Source organism: Erinaceus europaeus, chromosome 5, assembly GCF_950295315.1.
Source record: "Erinaceus europaeus chromosome 5, mEriEur2.1, whole genome shotgun sequence".
Classification (NCBI taxonomy): Eukaryota; Metazoa; Chordata; class Mammalia; order Eulipotyphla; family Erinaceidae; genus Erinaceus; species Erinaceus europaeus.
This window is the reverse complement of record NC_080166.1, coordinates 82196104-82214480: the sequence shown is the minus strand read 5'-3', so window position 1 is coordinate 82214480 and position 18377 is coordinate 82196104. Positions and strand designations below refer to the sequence as shown.

The window sequence follows — 18377 nt, the reverse complement described above, 5'->3', positions numbered from 1 at the left end:
TCCTCACGGCTTTCAATGTTTACTTTCACTTGAATCCTCAAGTGTAGAAATATTTCAGGCACTATATTGACCCAGGTTACAAAAATCCTGAGGAACTTAAAAAAGGATTACACTGGAAACTGTGAGAAAACCAAAAACCACAAGGTAAACTTCCAATATGCTTCAGTCTTGTGCCCACTGGTTCCAATGAAAGCTGCTGATACAGCCATTTTTACTGAAATTATTCACTATAGACAGTAAGTCAACATTTCTATTTTTTATTCACTCCTATTATAATATTATGAAAAGTGCGCCCCGGTTCAAACTGAATAAAGTCACCAGAGGAATAAAATCAATTAAAGACATACTGTGTACTTACACTAAGGCAGACTTACTTGGAAATTCAATGCTTTAAGCTAATTTCTCTCTTGGTATTTTCAGACTTAATTCAGTAGCGCAAGCAATATTTATTAGTAATATTAATGGACCATATGTCAATAATCTCCTTGTTTTTTTTCTTTTATTCCCCCTAAAATGTCAATCTAACTTTTGGAATCCTACCCAAGAGGATCTATGTGAAACAGATTCCTACTATAGGAATAATAATTAGCCAGGGGCCCACTCATGAATGCCTATAATTAAGTTCTCGTGCATATTAGAATAATTTTATTTGAGATCATGATCTCTGCATAATTTGGCTAATATAAAAAACTACAACTCAGGCACTATACTCAATCTATTAAGTGCATTCTTATTTTATCTTTATTACAAAAGGAAAAAAAAGCTTAGAGGTTCAACAAGTTACTTAAGGTTGCACAACCAGTTAAGTGATAGCGTACAGATTTTTTCCCAAAGATTTATTTTATTCATTCCATGAGATAGATGGCAGAGGAGGGAGAGAGGAAGAGAGAAGTGGGGAGGGGGGGGAGGGCCAGAGCAGCAGTCAGACTATACTCACAAGTCCAAAGCATTATCTTGGCACCAACAACTAAATTCAGATAGGTTTTCATTCAATCATTCTAACACCAAAAATCCCCTCCTAGTAGCTTTTTCTAGAATTTTATACTAAAGAATAAAGTGAAAAGTATTTTCCAATGACAGCAAAAACAATTATTCCAGGGATATTTTTTTAAATATTTATTTATTGGGTAGAGAGAGAAGCTGAGATGGAAGGGGAAACAGAGAGGGAGAAAGAAATGCAGCACTGCTTCACCACTTGTGAAGCTTTTCTCTGAAGGTGAGGAACCCAGCACCCTGCACATACAATTTCAACTCAACCAAGTGTCCCACCACCTGACCCCCAGAACATATCATTTTTATAAGGAATCACCAATAGCACCAACCAAGAGAGAAATACAGAGAGGAGCTCTAATGAGTCCTCCCTCCACCAAATTAAAAAAAAATAATATATATATATATATATATATATATGCTTTATGTTTTTAGTACTTTAAACAGTAACAAAAGAAAATGTAGGAGATAGCTTGTACCTTCCACTGTTTTATTAAAAAACAGCATTGAGTATTAAAATTTATATTTCTAAATGTTGAACTGGTATGACTCACTGTAGTTTTAGTTTATGAAAATAAGACAAAAGATAAGTGGCACTAAAAAAATTGTGGCACATATGCACAATGGATTATGACTCTGCTGTTAAAAATGAAGAAGTCATCTCCTTTGTCTCATTCTGGATGGAACTGGAAGGCATTCTGCTAAGTGAGATAAGCCAGAAAGAGAAGGGCAAATGCCAGCCGATCTCACTTACATGTGGAACTCTAAAAAAAGGGCAGAAAGTGAAGTGTGGACTGGGTGGGGTGAACTGCACCAAAGCAAAGGACCATGTGGGTAAGAGGCAAAGGGAGGGGGTGGAGATGGTGCTGGGGTCCTGGAGTTATGATAATGGAAAAGGACCTAGGCTACTCAGCTCTGACATAAGCTGCTGAAGGAGCTTGAACCTGTGACCTCTGAGTGCTCACACATATAAATTGGTGTGCTAATTGGCTGAGCTATCTCCCCAATTACAGAAATTTTTTAAAAATATCTTTATGGGGCAGGCGGTGGCTCGCCTGATTAAGTGCACACACTGCAGTGCAAAAGGTTGCAGGTTCAAGGCCCTGGTCCCCACCTACAGGGGGAAAGCTTCATGAGTGGTGGTGTAGGGGCTGCCGGTGTCTCTCTGTCTCTCTCCCTCTCTGTCTTCCCCTTCCATCTCAATTCAATAAATGTCTCTCTCTATCCAATAATAAATAAATATTAAAAAAGAAAAAAACTTTTAAAAAATTTTTATTTGTTATTAACAGAAGATTATAAGATTACAATGTATAGTTTCACACCCACTACCAAAGTTCTTTTAAAGTGTCTGTTCATGAGAGAGAGAGAGAGAGAGAGAGAGAGAATAGGATAGGATAGGGTGGAGTGGAGTGGAGTAGAGTGGAGTGGAGTGGAGTGGAGTGGAGTGGAGTGGAGTGGAGTGGAGTGGAGTGGAGTGGAGTGGAGTGGAATGGGAGGGGAGGAGAGGGGCAGGGAGGGAAAGGGAGGGGAGGGAAAGGGAGGGAAGGGGAGAGAAGGGAGGGAAGGGGAGGGAAAAGGAGGGGAGGGGAGGGGAGGGGAGGGAAAGGAAGGGAAGGGGAGGGAAAGGGAGGGGAAGGGAGGGGAAGGGAGGGAAAGGGAGGGAAGTGGAGGGAAAGGGAGGGAAGGGGAGGGAAAGGGAGGGGAGGGGAAGAGAGGGAAGGGGAAGGAAAGGGAGGGGAGGGAAAAGGAGGGGAGGGAAAGGGAGGGAAGGGGAAGGAAAGGGAGGGGAGGGGAAGGAAAGGGAGGGGAGGGAAAGGGAGGAGAGGGGAGGGAAAGGAAGGGGAAGGAAAGGGAGGGAAGGGGAGGGAAAGGGAGGGGAAGGAAAGGGAAGGGAGGGAAAGGGAGGGAAGGGAAGGGAAAGGGAGGGAAGGGGAAGGAAAGGGAGGGGAGGGAAAGGGAGGAGAGGGGAGGGAAAGGAAGGGGAGGGAAAGGGAGGGAAGGGGAGGGAAAGGGAGGGAAGGGAAAGGGAGGGGAGGGAAAGGGAGGGAAGGGGAGGGAAAGGGAGGGGAGGGAAAGGGAGGGAAGGGAAGGGAAAGGGAGGGGAGGGGGAAAGGGAAAGGGAGAGGCAGGCAAAGGGAGAGGCAGGCAAAGCATCATTCTAGTTAATACACATGGTTCTGGGGATTGAATCTGGGACCTAATGCTTGTGAACACAAACTTCTGGTTAAGCTAGTACATGGCACTTTCATTTGTTTTATTTCACCCTGTGTGCTCTCACACAGGAAGCTTAAAATGAATTGAGAAAGGTTCCCTTCTAAACATTTGTCCCCTTCTGAATTTTTAATTGATGGAACTGATCAAGATTATAGTGTTTCACGTACCTCCAAATAGAGGTGATCATGATTACTAACTTGTAACCGTAAACATGATAGAAAGTTAGGCACCAGGCATAACTTTCACCTGTATTGTATATAGAAACCTTGTCATCCTGATTGTTGGCGTGTACCATGGCCGATCATCTTCACTCTGTCTTTAAATAGTGGGAGATTATTTGGATAATAAATAATGGTGGTGATGAATTATTTTGCGGCTCTTTGAAGCCTAAATTAATTTATTACAGATAGGATTCACCTTGGGCAGGCATGTTGAACTTTTAACAGCGTCATTTTTTTGTGTTCAGCGATGGCAATCTAGAATAAAGCACTTACTTTTTCTGCATCTATGTTTCCTGATAATAAAATGACTCTCTTAGCTTGCCTCTTGATATTTATTGATGGTTTCCTTAACATAATTAACTACTGTGGATTAAATGAAGAGATTCTGACAGAACACACATTATCTCCTCATTTATAGCAAGTTATCGTGTAGACGTGTGCAACACAGAGAAAACTTCCAAACTTGAACCGAACCGTCTTTCCTAGATGAATAGCATAGTTTTTACTGTATATTATTAAAATAATGATAGCTACATTAGTTAACCTACTACCAATGCTATAAATAGTTCCCAGTAAGATACAGTATTCAGTGATCAGGAAAATATAGTAGAACTATAAAAGCATATTTGATCTTAATGGCAACAAAGGAAGTTTCTGTTCATGTTTTTCACCATTCCTTCCTTATTTTTCTTGGGACATTTAGGAGAAGTGTAAATAAATGAAAATCTTTAGAGTTGGGGGGGAATGTAAGAATGATTTGGAATGCATACTAGCATCTGTCAAGCATCTCTGAAGAGATGTGGCCTTCAAGGACTTAGAGTCTTAACATTTTTGAGACACTGGAAAGCTGCTTCACTTCTGCTCTCCTTGCTGTTTTAGCGCTGGCTCTGTGGGAATTCATAACTGGGGATGTGTGGATACACTGGGGTGGGCAGGAGAGTTCTTGAATCCCCTCTTCTTGAATGGTAAATGTGTTTACAAGTTTTTGGTGAAAGGAATTGATGAATATGATGAACAATAACTCTCTCTCTCTCTCCTTTCCTTCCTCCTCTCCCTTCCTTTTTCCCTCCTTCCCTCCCTTTCTTCCTCTCTTTTTCTCCTGCAATAAGAACAAGTGGAGAAAAGAAAGGAAGGGAGAGGAGGTGAGGGGAAGAGAGGGGAAGGGAGGTGATAGGGAAAACCCATAGGAGATTTTCACCTAAGGAACCAGAGAAAGAGAGCTCCTCGGGTGAGATGTGTGTGTTTCTATCCATGTGGGTGGACCAGGTTCAAGTCTCAGCAACATGGAGGAGGTGCTGTGGTTCTGGAGAAACCTGGAGCTGTGGTGGCCCGCCCTCTCTCCATGTGTGCATCTCTCTGTCTCTGTAACTGAACGAAAGTCTGCCTGCAGCAGTGACAGAGCACATGAAACACTACTTGGGCTCCACCTTCACTACAGCAAGCTCCCCTCTCTGAATCAGGCAGGCAACATCTCCTCCCTTTCACAGGAAGCCCCCTGTAGGCCACAGTCAGCTGGCCTGCTTCATTCCAGACCCAGGACAGGGAGAGGCTGTGAGCACTTGAACTTGAATTGAGGAATGAAGCCAGGCTCCAGGGTAGCCAGGCTGCGGTGTGGAAGCCCACAGGTATCTATCACCTGAGAAAGAGGGTGTGGCGAGCAGAGCGGAGGGATAGCAAGCGTATTGGCTCCGGAGCGGCAGCAGAGAAAAAGGAGCCAAGAGCTTTCTATCCACAACAGTACAGATGCCAGGCTGGAATCTTTTGACTGTATGGATACAACACTGAGAAAAAACACCAGCTTCCTTTCTTTTTCCCCTTTCTACTTTCCTTTCTTTCTTCTATCTCTCCTTCACCAAAGCACTGCTCAGCTCTAGCTGATGGTGGCGCTGATGATTGAACCTGGGACCTCAGAGCCTCAGGCATAAAAGTCTTTTTTTTTTTTCCCATCTCCAGGGTTATTGCTGGGGCTCAGTACTCCTGGAGGCTATTTTTCCCCTTTTGTTGCCCTTGTTGTTTATCATTGCTGTTGTTTTTATTATTGTTGTTGCTGGATAGGACAGAGAGAAATGGAGAGAGGAGGGGAAGACAGAAACAGGGAGAAAGATAGACACCTGCAGACCTGCTTCATTACCTGTGAAGTGATCCCCCTGCAGGTGGGGAGCCGGGGACTCAAGACAGACTCCTGATCTGGGTCCTTACACTGTGCACCATGTGCACTTAACCCGCTGCACTACCACCAGGCCCCGTCTTTTTTAAATTTTTTATTGACATCAGGGTTATCACTGGAGTTCAGTGCATGCACTAAGAATCCATGGCCCTGTTGGCCATTTTTCCTGGGTTTTTTTTTTTTTTTTCTATTAGATAGGACAGATAGAAAATGAGAAGGGACAGGGAGGGAGGGAGGGAGAGAGAAAGAGAGACATTTGCAACCCTGCTTCACTCATCAAGTGTCCCTCCTTCAGGTGGACAGCTGGGGCTAGAATCTGGGCCCTTGTGCCCGGTAATACACACACTTAGCTGGGTGTGCCATCCCCACCCCCACCTCAGGCATGAAAGTCTTCGCAAAACCATTACCCTATCTTCCTGGCTAGGTTGTTTTGTTATTGTTGCTGTCTGTTTTTTTAAGAGAATCTTCAGGACAGTTTTCATGATTTCTAAAAGACTCAAAAGATAACAGCCCCAATCTCCAAGGAGCTTATGCTTTGGCTGTAAGAAAAACAACCACAAAGGTAATGGGCTAGGACAAAACACAGGTGAATGTGTAGAACCAAAAAATGAGGGGTATGGAAATTCACTGGTGAGCACTTTGGGCCTGGGAGGATCAGTAAAAGCTTTCTGGGTTTGCGACAAGCTTAGAAGTGTGTGTGTGTGGGGGGGGGGGGGGTAGGAAAAACCAGAGGTGAGTCTGATGTAACAGGGAAGACCAGATCTGAGCCAGAACAGAAAAGTCCTGCTGGAACCAGGACTGAACCTGGAGACTCCGAGCAAGCCTTGGGTGTGAAAGTCTGCTGTGTATCACCCTTGACCTATCACCCCAGCCTCAAAATGTCAGCTTCCTATACTGACCAATGGGGCTGGGGGCTTCAACAGCAGCCAGCACCACTCCTCGCTTCTTCTTCTAGCGTTTGCCCTTCTTCCATAGCCAGTCAACAGCATCAGGTTGAGCCACTCCTCGCTGAACACCACCAGCTCAGCTATCATCCTGCTCAACTAGGTCACTCCTCCCCTCTCAGGGAGCTGCTTCCCAACTGACAAAAATCTTTGCCTTCAGGCACTGATTTGCACTGAGCCCAAGAAGTGGTTTCCCCACATTCCAGTGAAGACTGGATCTTTCTCAGGGGCCAGGCCCTAGTCTCCTATTTCTTACTGCAAAAAACTGGACCCCTGTCTTCCAGCCCTGCTTACAGAAAGTAGGACCCCCATGGCAGTACTAATGGCAGGTAGTGAGAATGAATGTGATACTCAGATAACCACTTGGGACCCTAGGACTGCAGGTCCCACTACCTGAAAAGCTAAAGGAAGAGTAGACACAGGGTCATTCCACTATACCTGAGGACAAAGCTGGATCACCAGCAGGCAGAGGACAGGTGACACTACAGAGGGGAAGGGTGTTATTTCCAGAGCATCAGGATAGTTAGGAGACACCTAATAATTTGATGGCAAAAGGAAGACAGGTATCAAGGGAGGTGGCACAGTGGATAAACTGTTGGACTCTCAGACATGAGGTTCTCAGTTCAATCCCTGGCATCTTGTGTGCTAAAGTGATGCTCTAGTTTGTCCTCTCTCTCTCTCTCTCTCTCTCTCTCTCTCTCTCTTCCTCTACCATTAATTGATAAATCTGAGGGAGAGAATGTAAGACAGGACTTGAAGAATAAGAAGCTAGGGTTCTTTCGTGTTTCTGAGATAGGAATTTGGGCAACAATTGGGAAAAGAAAAAGCAAACCAAAAGGACCAATGAATAGCTCACTTGGATAGTGCACTGCTTTGCCAGTATCAGGCTCGAGCCCAGCCCCCACCAGTAAAGGAAACTTTGGTATTATGGTGTCTCTGCCTCTGCGTGCGTGTGTGTGTGTGTGTGTGTGTGTGTGTGTGTGTGTGTGTGTGTGTGAAATCAAATTCAAAGCTGAAACACAAAGCCCTGATTGAAACTAAACTAAATTCTAAATTAAAAAATATATCCTTGACTAGAGTCAGAAATGGTTCTGAAGACTGAAGTCTGGCTGAGCCAGGAGGTGGGAGTGGGGGTGGGGTAAAGTGTGGAGGCTGGAATCCAGACACTCTCTGAAAGAGTGCTTTAAACCAAGCAGCCAAGGTGACTAATCCGTGGAAACCAGACTCAAGAAAGCATGAGTCATCTGCAACCGTGATGTCAATAAGTTCTCAGGGAACCTGGAACACATGGGTTTGGACAAATATTTTGGAATCTAATATCTTGCACCCACATTGAACTAAGCCTTCATGTAAGGTAGATAGGTCATTCTCATTTTTTGGCTTTCAGAGTTCTCTGGTCACTCAAAGGAGCTAATAATATCTGTTGATGATGTTTCTGCTGGTAAAAAACATCAATACGAGCTGACTTTTCAGAGAAATCAATGATTTCCCTTGAGCTCCTTGTACTGAAAGAAGAGTTACCATTTCCTGGCACTTGTGAACTAGCACGCCATACTCAGAGGGAAAGTGTAGTGTGGGTTCACAGTCACAGCAGAGCAATTCAAACCTCAATTTCTTTAAATAAAATGAGGGGTCAAGTGTCACATGTTACCACAAGAAAAGGTCTGAGTTCAAACTCCCAGTCCCCACCTGCAGAGGGGAAGTTTCATGAGCAGTGGAGCAATGCTGCATGTGTCCCTCTTTCTCTCTCCCTCTCTATTTCTGTCTCTATCAGAAATAAGAAAGAAAAATGAAAAACAATGGCCACTGGAAGTAGGGGATTCATGCAGGTACCAAGTCCCAGTGAAAACCCTGGTGGCAAAAATTAAACGTGGATATATGCACTTATTTTCCTCCTTCTGATTGAAGGGGAAAACTGTGCTCATTTCTATTCTTTAACATTATTTATTTATTTATTTATTTATTTTTGGATAGAGACAGAGAAAATGAGAGGGGAGGAGGAGAGACTGAAAGACAGAGATACCCACAGCACTGCTTCATCACATGTGAAGTCTCCTCTGCATGTGGCAGGAGGGGACCCCCTGAATGAATCTGGTCCTATGCATTGTAGCACATGCACCCTACCAGGGTCACCACCACTTGGCCCCCTGAGCTGATTTCTTATAACTGGAAAGGCGCTGTGTGAAAAGCCAAAGGGATGAGGAAATCCAGACAAAAATACTTGGCTTTACCATAAGAACAGGCCGGCACTGCCACTTTTCTATCCGTGTGAGCTATACTTCAAGACTGAATCCAAAATATTTTTCCAGATAGCCTCATAGTTGACATACTCCTAACTGATGTCCATAATGAAATGGATGAATTACCAACAACATATTGTGATAAATTAACGAAAATAGGCACACAGGAGACATTCCCCGTGTTCCCACTGATGTCGGGTTTACAAGTGGCAAAACTGCACAAGAAGCTCAGCAGGCAGAGCACAGGCCTTCCTAGGAGGCATGTATGAGGATGTTGGTTCCATCTGCTGTTCTGTATGTGCCAGACTGACGTACTGGCCCTTCAAGTGCTCTTCCCCCATGAAATAAATGTTAAGACTTAAGTTACGGGGATATGTTATCAAGTGTTCTTGAAAGGGTTTGACTTGTCAGACTTGAGAGAATCATAACAATTTAAAATGATAGAATTTGGGAAACAGTATAATTGTTAGGCAAAAGATTTTCATGCCTGAGGTTCCAAGGTCCCTGGTACAATTCCCAGTACCACCATAAGCCAGAGCTGAGCAGTGAGTGCTCTGGTCTCTCTCTCTATCTCTCTATCTATCTATCTATCTTTCCCTCTCATAAAAATATTATTTATTTATTTATTGTTACATAAAGACAGAGAGAAATTGAGAGGAGAGGAAGAGACAGAGAGACACCTGAAATCCTGCTTCACCACTTGTGACTCTTTCCCCTTGCAGGTGGGGATCTGGGGTTTGAGTTCAAACCCCAGATCCCCACCTGCAAGGGGAAAGCATAGCACATGGTTAAGTATATAATACATATACTTAACTATGTGCTGCGCCACCACCTGGCCTTAAAATAAACATATGTTGTTGTTTTTTTAAATAACTTTATTAGGGTTTAATTCTTTTTTTTAATATTTATTTTATTTATTTATTCCCTTTTGTTGCCCTTGTTGTTTTATTGTTGTAGTTATTATTGTTGTTGTCGTTGTTGGATAGGACAGAGAGAAATGGAGAGAGGGAGGGGAAGACAGAGAGGAGGAGAGAAAGATAGACACCTGCAGACCTGCTTCACCGCCTGTGAAGCAACTCCCCTGCAGGTGGGGAGCCGGGGTTCGAACGGGGATCCTTATGCCGGTCCTTGTGCTTTGCACCACCTGCGCTTAGCCCGCTGCACTACAGCCCGACTCCCAAAATAAACATATGTTTAAAGTATTTAAAATTTTAAAGTCTTATGACTGAGGTCAATATATATCTCTTCAGTAACACAGTAAAATAAGAAGTGAGACGATTCCAATTAAGCAATTTAATCTAATTGTGTGTGTGTGTGAATGCATATACATAGTCTGAGTTTGTGTTTAACTAACTGCATGTAAATGTGTATATATACCTGCTCGTGTTTTACATGTTAATGTATGTATGGTTTTACACATCTATCTGCATGCTTGTATATGTGAGTATGTTTTTGGTTAAGCGTACAGAACATAATAAAAAGTTATAAGAACAAAAGCTTGATTTTTAAAAGGAGCAAAGGCCATAGAAATGTTCTCTATTCTCCTTTAGGAGTTGCCTATACAACTATCAAACTTAGCAGAGTGAACAGCTAACTACGCATTTTTCTATATCTAAAATAGGCCTTCAGATATGTGAACAGAAAAATCCACTGGGCTAAATAAACATTAGGAATACAGGGTCAGACCAAAGCACAGCAAAAGGTTAACAGAAGTAGCCCTTCTGCACTACCTCAACACCATTTATAAGGAAATATTCCTACTCTGAAAGAAATTTGAAGCAACGGATAAAAACAATAATTTTGATAATAAAAACAATAATTTTGATAATACAGTCACAGTGCCTGTTAGACTTCTGTCACGTATGGAAAGATCGTTGTCGCATGGAAAAATAGCAGGGTTTTTGCACAGTCAATGAACCTACCATCCATTTCTTTCTGTCCCACCAACTGAAAACAAGTTTTCATTTGCATTTCCTGAATCACTCTGCTCCTAGGGCACTTTGGTGCTTCACAACAAAGGAATTCCAAAGTTAAATTTTCCAGAGTTGGGGATTTCTCAAGGGTTTATGAAACCGAGGAGGAGAAACAACAGAGTCTCAGTGGGGCTTTTCCACTCTCACACAATTCTGATTCACCGCCTCAGGGGGCTTGGTCCTGACTCCCAGCCAGGGCCAGTCACTTTCTGGCAGGAATGAGTCATACCCCTCAGATGCTGGGCTGAGACAGGAAGACTTGGGAACAAGTTGCTGGCTGAGAATTCAAAACAGAGACTCCACCTCTTTCAAGAGGGAAGGGTGGTGTGCAGGAAGCAGATGCACCTCTTTCCCACCTCAGTCAGGTCAGAATTGCTCTGGTCCAACCTTTCAGTATCTCTTATAAATCTAAGGAAAGGAGGAGACTGCTAGATTGAGCTACAAAAGGAAAATGAATGGAACTAGCAGTGACCTACCAAGCTTGGTTTCCTTCTGAACAAGGAATAAAGGCACCTGGAACCTCAGCATTCACTCACCTCTGTAAGGTCCCTCAACAGCTAAGCTATAAAAGCCTACACAAAGGAGTCTGGCGGTAGAGCAGCCACTTAAGCGCACGTGGTGCAAAGCACAAGGACCAGCATAAGGATCTTGGTTCGAGCCCCCCGGCTCCCCGCTTGCAGGGGGGTCACTTCACAAGTGGTGAAGCAGGTCTGCAGGTGTCTATCTTTCCCTCTCTGTCTTCCCCTCCTCTCTCCATTTCTTCCTGTCCTATCTAACAGTGATGACATCAATAACAATAACAACAACAACAATGAAAAACAACATGGGCAACAAAAGGAAAAATAAATAAATTAATATTTTAAAAAATTTTAAAAAGCCTACACAGAGCTTCCACGTAGAAGTTTTCGCTTGGCACAACTGAAGCTGTGAGTCTGCAAACGTGGTGTTTCACACACTAGTGCAGATTGTGAGCCTTTTCACAGACCCACTTTGGAAAGAGTATAGTCTAAGGTCATGCTATTTTTAGAATTATGAAAATAACAGCTGCACTTGTCAGCCATCCCCCACAGGAGCCCATCCCCGGGAGATGGTTTAGGATACACCCAAGTCCTGTACTCAGTCTGTGCTTCAGTGTGTGTCGTTAGTGGTGTCCTCTTTCCCCACCACAATTTTTAAATATAATTTGCTGGCAATGTGCTGGCATGTCTGTCTTTCTCGTCTGTCTTCCTACTACTCCTTGAGGTCAGAGACTATTTGGGTCATGCCTTATGAATTCCAAGTGTCTAGCGCAAAGCCTGGCACAAAGAAAGTACTGACTAGGACCAGGAGATGGCTCACTTGGCAGAGAATACATTTTGCCACATGCAAGGACCCAAGTTCAATGCCCTGGCCAACACACACAGGAACACCACGCAAGAGAGGAAGCTTTCACAGCTGGTATAGCAGTACTAAGGCAGTTCTCCTCCTCCTCTGTGTTTCTTTTCCTCTCTTTTACCATCTATCTAAAATAATAATAAAATAGTCTGCTGGGAGTAGTAGAATCATGCAAGTACAAAGCCCCACTGAAGTCCTGATGGCAAAAAATAAAAACAAGTAAGTTCTGATTAAACATTCAATACGTGAGCAGGTCTCTCTGCATGTGTGTGTTCTTTTTCTTTGGGGAGGGGTTGTTTTTTGATAAGGAAGAGAGAAATTGAGAGCAAGAGGGAGCTAAAGAGAGATTTAAAAAAAAGAGAGACCTGCAACACTACTTCACCACTCATCAAGTTTGCCCCCTGCAAGAAGGGCACTGTGGGGTCTGAACTAGATCACTGGGTATGGCAATGTGGTAGTTTATGTTGTTGTTGTTGTTGTTTTTAATTTTATTATTGGATAGAGACAGAGAGATATTGAGTGGAGGAGGGGTAGACAGAGAAGGAGAGAGACAGAGTTGGGCATTGTAACGTGTACACTCAACTGGGTACAGCACTGCCAGGACCCCTGGCAGGGACGTTTTATCACTTATTAGACTTGGGCTCCACTAAAGACAGACTCCTTTGCATTTGTTTCTGACATTACAGACCTCAAATAACTCCTGGCTCACAGAGAGCCATCAGGAAACACACTGAATTAACACTGTGATGGCATCAGCCAGTGTCTGAACTCAATGAAATCTCCAAGCACTTTTTGGTCTCCGAGCACTCCAAGGACTTTTGGTCAAAGGAGTGAAGGAGTGATAGATCTGGTTCACGAAGGTGAATTTCTGCCAGCAAATTCCATGGCCAATTTTCAAAGGGATTTTTTTTTTTCTTTTGCTGCAAATGGGTTTGTTTAGGCTGTGACTGAGAGCTGCAAAATAAGTACTTGAGAGTTAGGAAACAAGCCATGAGCCACAGCTTAGGCAAAGGTGACACTCAGGGAAACCATGATTACCATTGCTCAAAGGCTTGTCGGCCACCCTAGCCTAGGCCGCTTGTGAATGACAGGGTTTGGAAAATGCTCACATCTCCTCTGTGATTTGTAAGCTGTGGTGCACTTGTCAGAGCCACATGTGCCTGGTGGGCACTAGATACTACTGGAACTTAAAGGGAGGCAGGAAATCTGAGCTCAGCTAGAAGTCCCTGGTTTGCAACCCAGTGGGTGGCAAGAAATGTAGTTTCAAAGGCAGTAACTAAAGGGTGGAATTTGGGCTTCTAATGAAAAGCCACCTCTAGGAGAGACTTAAATAGAAAGTCAGTCATCTTAAACTCTGCCTTCCTTGGGACTAAGGACAGCCTTCTTGCTCCCGGGGGACATGTAACTTTGTTGAGGCTGTGGTTGCCAGAGAGGACTTGGAAGTATTTAACGGCTGAAACAGACTGGGTCATCCCAGACAACAAACTACAATATGGAAAGTGTTGTTCCATAGGCATTCTGTGCAAACTAGTCAATAGATGGGGATTCTCCTCCTCTCTTATATTCTCATAGATTCTCTAAATTCAAAATAAGTCAAATCATCAGGGATGTGGTTTCTTTCTGGATTCATGTTTTTAGTTGTCTCATTTTGCTCTGTAGAATTCTCATATCTTTTCACTGGTTTTTACTTCATTTCAAGCTTTTTCTTTTCTTTCTTTCTTTCTTTTTTTAAATTAGTGGGGAGAAACCAGAGAACATTGCTGTGCTCCATATGAGGTCTTACTGACTTGTCTTCTTGTCTTTGTATGTGATTCCAGGGATTGAACCCAAGGCCTCACCTTTCAAGGGTAAATGCTCTCCCACTAAGCTATGTCCCCAGTCCCGCAAATTTCTCAATGATTCTCAATACAAAGGAATTTTAGTCTTGGGGATGAATTGAGTTTTTTTTTTTTCTGTTTTAAAACAAGTGACCAGTGAAAACTACAGTTTTACTTTATTTTAAGAAGGCCCTTTTGCTTTGCGCACGTGTGCTTAACCTGCTGCGACTCCCAATTTTATTTTATTTTAAAGTACTACTTAGCAGCCCGGGAGGGGGTGTCTCCCATTCAAGTACTAACCAGGCCTGACCCTGCTTAACTTCCGAGATCAGAGGAGATGGGGCGTGTTCAGGGTGGTGTGGCCACAGATGAGGGGGTGTCTCAATGGTTAAAACATTACAACTCTCAAATACAATGTTTAAGCTTCTATTCCTGACATGACAAGTGGCAGATAGGTGCTCTGGTTATCTCTCATTAATAAAGCAAACTGCTATCTTTTGAACTATTTTATTTATTTGGATAGAAATAGAGAGAAATCAAGAAGGAAGTAAGGAGATAGAGAAGGGAGAGACAGTGAGACCATGTGAATACTTGTGCATCATACATGTGGGCTCAACCGGGTGCACTAACTGCTGGCAAATCACTATTTATTACACATTACTATTAAAAATACTAGGGAGGTAGTGCAGCATTAGTGTGCAGGGCTTCAAGAGAATGAAGCTGAACTAGTATTTTCTGTATCCACCAAAGTCATGAGCTGAGAAGGAAATAGTAAGAACTTGTAAAGTCAGACTGATTCTTAACCTCAGGTCAAGGACAGTTCCCCTCACACATCATCTTCCCTCCACTGAATGGTGGGAAAGTTCTGAATGAAGCTCCCCACTTCCATATCGTGGCAGTAGCTATGAAGTCAAATAGAACCCTGGACACTGAGAAATTCATCATAATCCTTCCTCCGGTCTGTGATACTTACTCTAAGGGCTCAATGGCAGTGAGAGCTGTTCACTTCTTAGATGCTTTCTCCCTCACCTCCTGTGTCCACTCTTACACTGTAACATACATTGCCTGACACTTCTGACACTTTTGCCTGACACTTTTGCCCCAGGTACAACGGATGTAACTGTAACCTCTACATTTGTGAGGTCCTTTGGTGAGGTCCAAGGTGAAGTCCTTGGGAGTTTCGGCTAAGATTCCCTGAAAAAGATTCCTCCTGAAATAGGCTTTCTGGGATTTGGAGAAGATTGTACAGAACTCTGTGAGAGTGTTAGGGAAAAAAACACATTCGGGCTGGCAAAACTGTTCATTTGCACAGGGCACTGCTATACCACGTGTGGGACCCAGGCTCAAACCCTGGAAACCAGTGCACTAAAGGAAGCTCTGGGGCTGTGGTGTGTATGTATGCCTCTCTGACTCTCTACTTTTCTGCCCCACCCTTCCCCCCAAAAGGGGGGAGGGGATAAAAGATAAAAATACAGATGCTGATTATCTCCCTGCAGAGCCCACAAGCTACTCAACTCCTCCATCTTAAATACACGTGTCTGTAGTGCAGGGCCTGTCATGATCCTTCTTGACCTGGTACTTAGTGGGCAGTTCCTACATGTATAACATGACAGAGCAACACAGGACAGCAATGCTGGAGAACCAAGGGCTTACTGAACCCTACATGAAGAGGTACAGTCCCCAGGATAGCTTCTCAATGAAGAAATTCACCATGACTGAAGATACTGGGGATGGGGGAGCCCACACCCAACCTTTTTGTATCCTCCCATCAGCTCACAGGGCTGAATTTACAGGCACCGAGAAGCCTGCCTCAGGCCCATCGGAATCTCAAGTTTTGGGCCAGATGGTGGCACATCTCGTTGAGTGCACGTCAGAATCTCAAGTTTTTTCTTTCTTTTCCTTTTTTAGGTCTTTCTGCTTGCTTGCTGTTTGGGGCCACTGCAAGCTATTGTGCACTTTTGCTTTAAGGTGTATATATTTGCTCCTAACTTATGAGTACATGTGCACATGTGTTCTGTCTCATGGGCCCTGATCTATATCTAGGTTCTGTGGCTTTGTTAGGAGGTGTGCACCACCTGATGATATAGGATTGAGGAGTCCCATAAACTAGGAACGGTCTCACCAGAGTGCTGGAGCCAAAGGGTTGACATTTCAAGCCTGGTATCTCTGGGCACAATCTGAAGTGAACTGTGTCGAGGTGGTACTAGTTGTGTTGATTTGGTTGAGCTCAGCAGATGCAGTATCAAATGGTATGGATCGAGTGAAGCGTGCAGAAAGACAAGTCATGTCCCAGAGTTTCCAGGACTGGGAGAAATACAGGTTTTATAGAGAATGGGGAGGGTTCTTGCTGTCTTGGGGTTTAAGGAGGCAATACATAGTTATTAATGTAACCAAGTTATTAGGGAATTTGGTGTATTTTGAAAATCCCATGGTTAGGATTTGCTGTATTATACAGGACCTTACCATGATTTGTGCTATTTAATGCTATTTATATATAGCTGTATCTTATTATATAGTGACATAAGCAGTTGCTTTTGGTCTCCCTGGTCTAAGACTATAGGTGATTTATTATTTCAATTAAACAGTCATTATTAGAAATGTATTACAAAATTGAGCCTACTATTAAAATTAAATCAGGTTACCAGTTTGAAACCTTAAGTGCTTAGACTAAAGGAAAATATACTCCAAGCTGGGGGTCTATGCATAAAAGAGTTTGAGATTTTCAATCTATTTTTCCCCTCACATATTAATTATTCCTACCCCATATTTGGGAGCTACTCTCTGCCCTGATCTGGCATTCTAGTCCAATTTCCAACTCTGACACCATCTCCCCAGACACTATTTCTGGTCCACCTGCATGTTAGCTGTCGTGTTCAGGCAAAAATTAGTAAAGTCATGAGCCCCTTGGAATATACCTAAAATAGACCTACTAGCTTTTTCCAAAATGGAGATTCCAAAACTCATCTGTTATACTCTTGTCTTTAGGTTCCTGGTTATTAAACAATTTGTTCTGCTTTATATCTTAATGCTTTTTCAGACACAAAGTTGCAGATGCTACCATGATGCCAACCTGACTTCCCCAGGCAGATGACCTCACCAATGCGTACTGGAAGCCCACCTCTCCAGAGCCCTACCCCACTAAGGAAAGATAGGGTCAGGCTGGGAGTATGGATCGACCTGCCAATGTCCATGTTCAGCGGAGAAGCAATTACAAAAGCCAGACCTTCTGCCTTCTGCACCCCATAATGATCCTGGGTCCATATTCCCAGAGGGATAAAGAATAGGGAGGTTTCCAGTGGAGGGTGTGGGATGTGGAACTCTGGTGATGGGAACTGTGTATAACTGTGCCCCTCTTACCCTGTGGTCTTATTGATATGTCTTATTTTATAAATAAATGAATAAAAACAAGAATCTCAAGTCTTTTAACTGCAAGCCTTTCTTCTCTCTGCCAATAGCAACCATCACATACTTTCCTCCTCTTTGCTTTTTTTTCCCCTAACTTCTTACTTTCTCCCCCAAAGAAGTCAAGCATTTTCTCTCTTGAAAATCCCCTGTTGACTCACATTTTCTTTCTCTACTATTTGTGTTACTTGAAACAATGATGAAGTTTGTTGGATGGCTTACAAAGGGTATCTTAAGTCAAGGCTTGCCTAGTAAGTTAACAGTAGTTATATAAAATATTTCCTTTATAAAAAAGAAAATAGTACCTAAACACCTCTCATGTTATCTATGTCAACAAGTGTATTGCAAACCATTAACCACCTAAATAAAGTATTGAAAAACAGGGGCAACACAAAATGTTATAGGGGAACATGTATTAGCCACTGTCACTATACTGTCACTAACACAGGAAAATGTCAAAAATCAAAAAGGGTTTAATCTGCACATAATTTTTGATACACCATGCAGATGAAAAATCTGAAATTGAATGCTTATGAAATATGCTTATGAAATTGTGTATCCCTATTTAACTAGATATAGCTGGTGCAAGTGTATACTGTAGAACTATTAAACTGCTTCACAAGACAAAAAAAATAGTTCTACATATGAAAGATGCAATTATTTCAAATCATAATGGAAAGTATAGCATTTAAAAAAAATAACACTATTGATCTGATTGAATTTTTTTGTTCGTGTTTTGTTTTGTTTTGTTATTGAGAAGCTGGGGTCTCCCGCATCCATGATTTTTTTCACCACTCCCAGGCTACTTTTTACTTCCATAAATAGAAAAAAAGAAAGCACCAGAGTCTCCCTGGTAGTGGTGCTGGGGCTCAAACCTGGACCACATGAAAAAAAAATGTTTAAAGTCTTATCTATATGAACACACACGCACCCCTCTCATTTCATCAGTGGAAAGCCAAAGGTCATTTTTATAAACATCTAGATAGAAGGCCTGAGGAATCATAAAAAAAAAATTCAATTACATAAACATAGTTG

At 42.9% G+C, this 18377-nt stretch overlaps 1 protein-coding gene and 1 long non-coding RNA gene across 6 annotated transcripts in view; one reads left to right on the top strand and one right to left on the bottom strand.

Annotated features, from left to right (window-relative positions):
* Positions 1-18377, bottom strand: part of ANO6 (anoctamin 6) — a 217735-nt gene that overhangs the window by 187886 nt on the left and 11472 nt on the right. The gene's annotated exons all lie outside the window — the stretch shown is intronic.
* Positions 1541-17491, top strand: LOC132538703 (uncharacterized). The gene is made up of 3 exons (XR_009550057.1): positions 1541-1820; positions 15437-15611; positions 16978-17491. It is a non-coding gene; the product is annotated as an uncharacterized LOC132538703 (long non-coding RNA).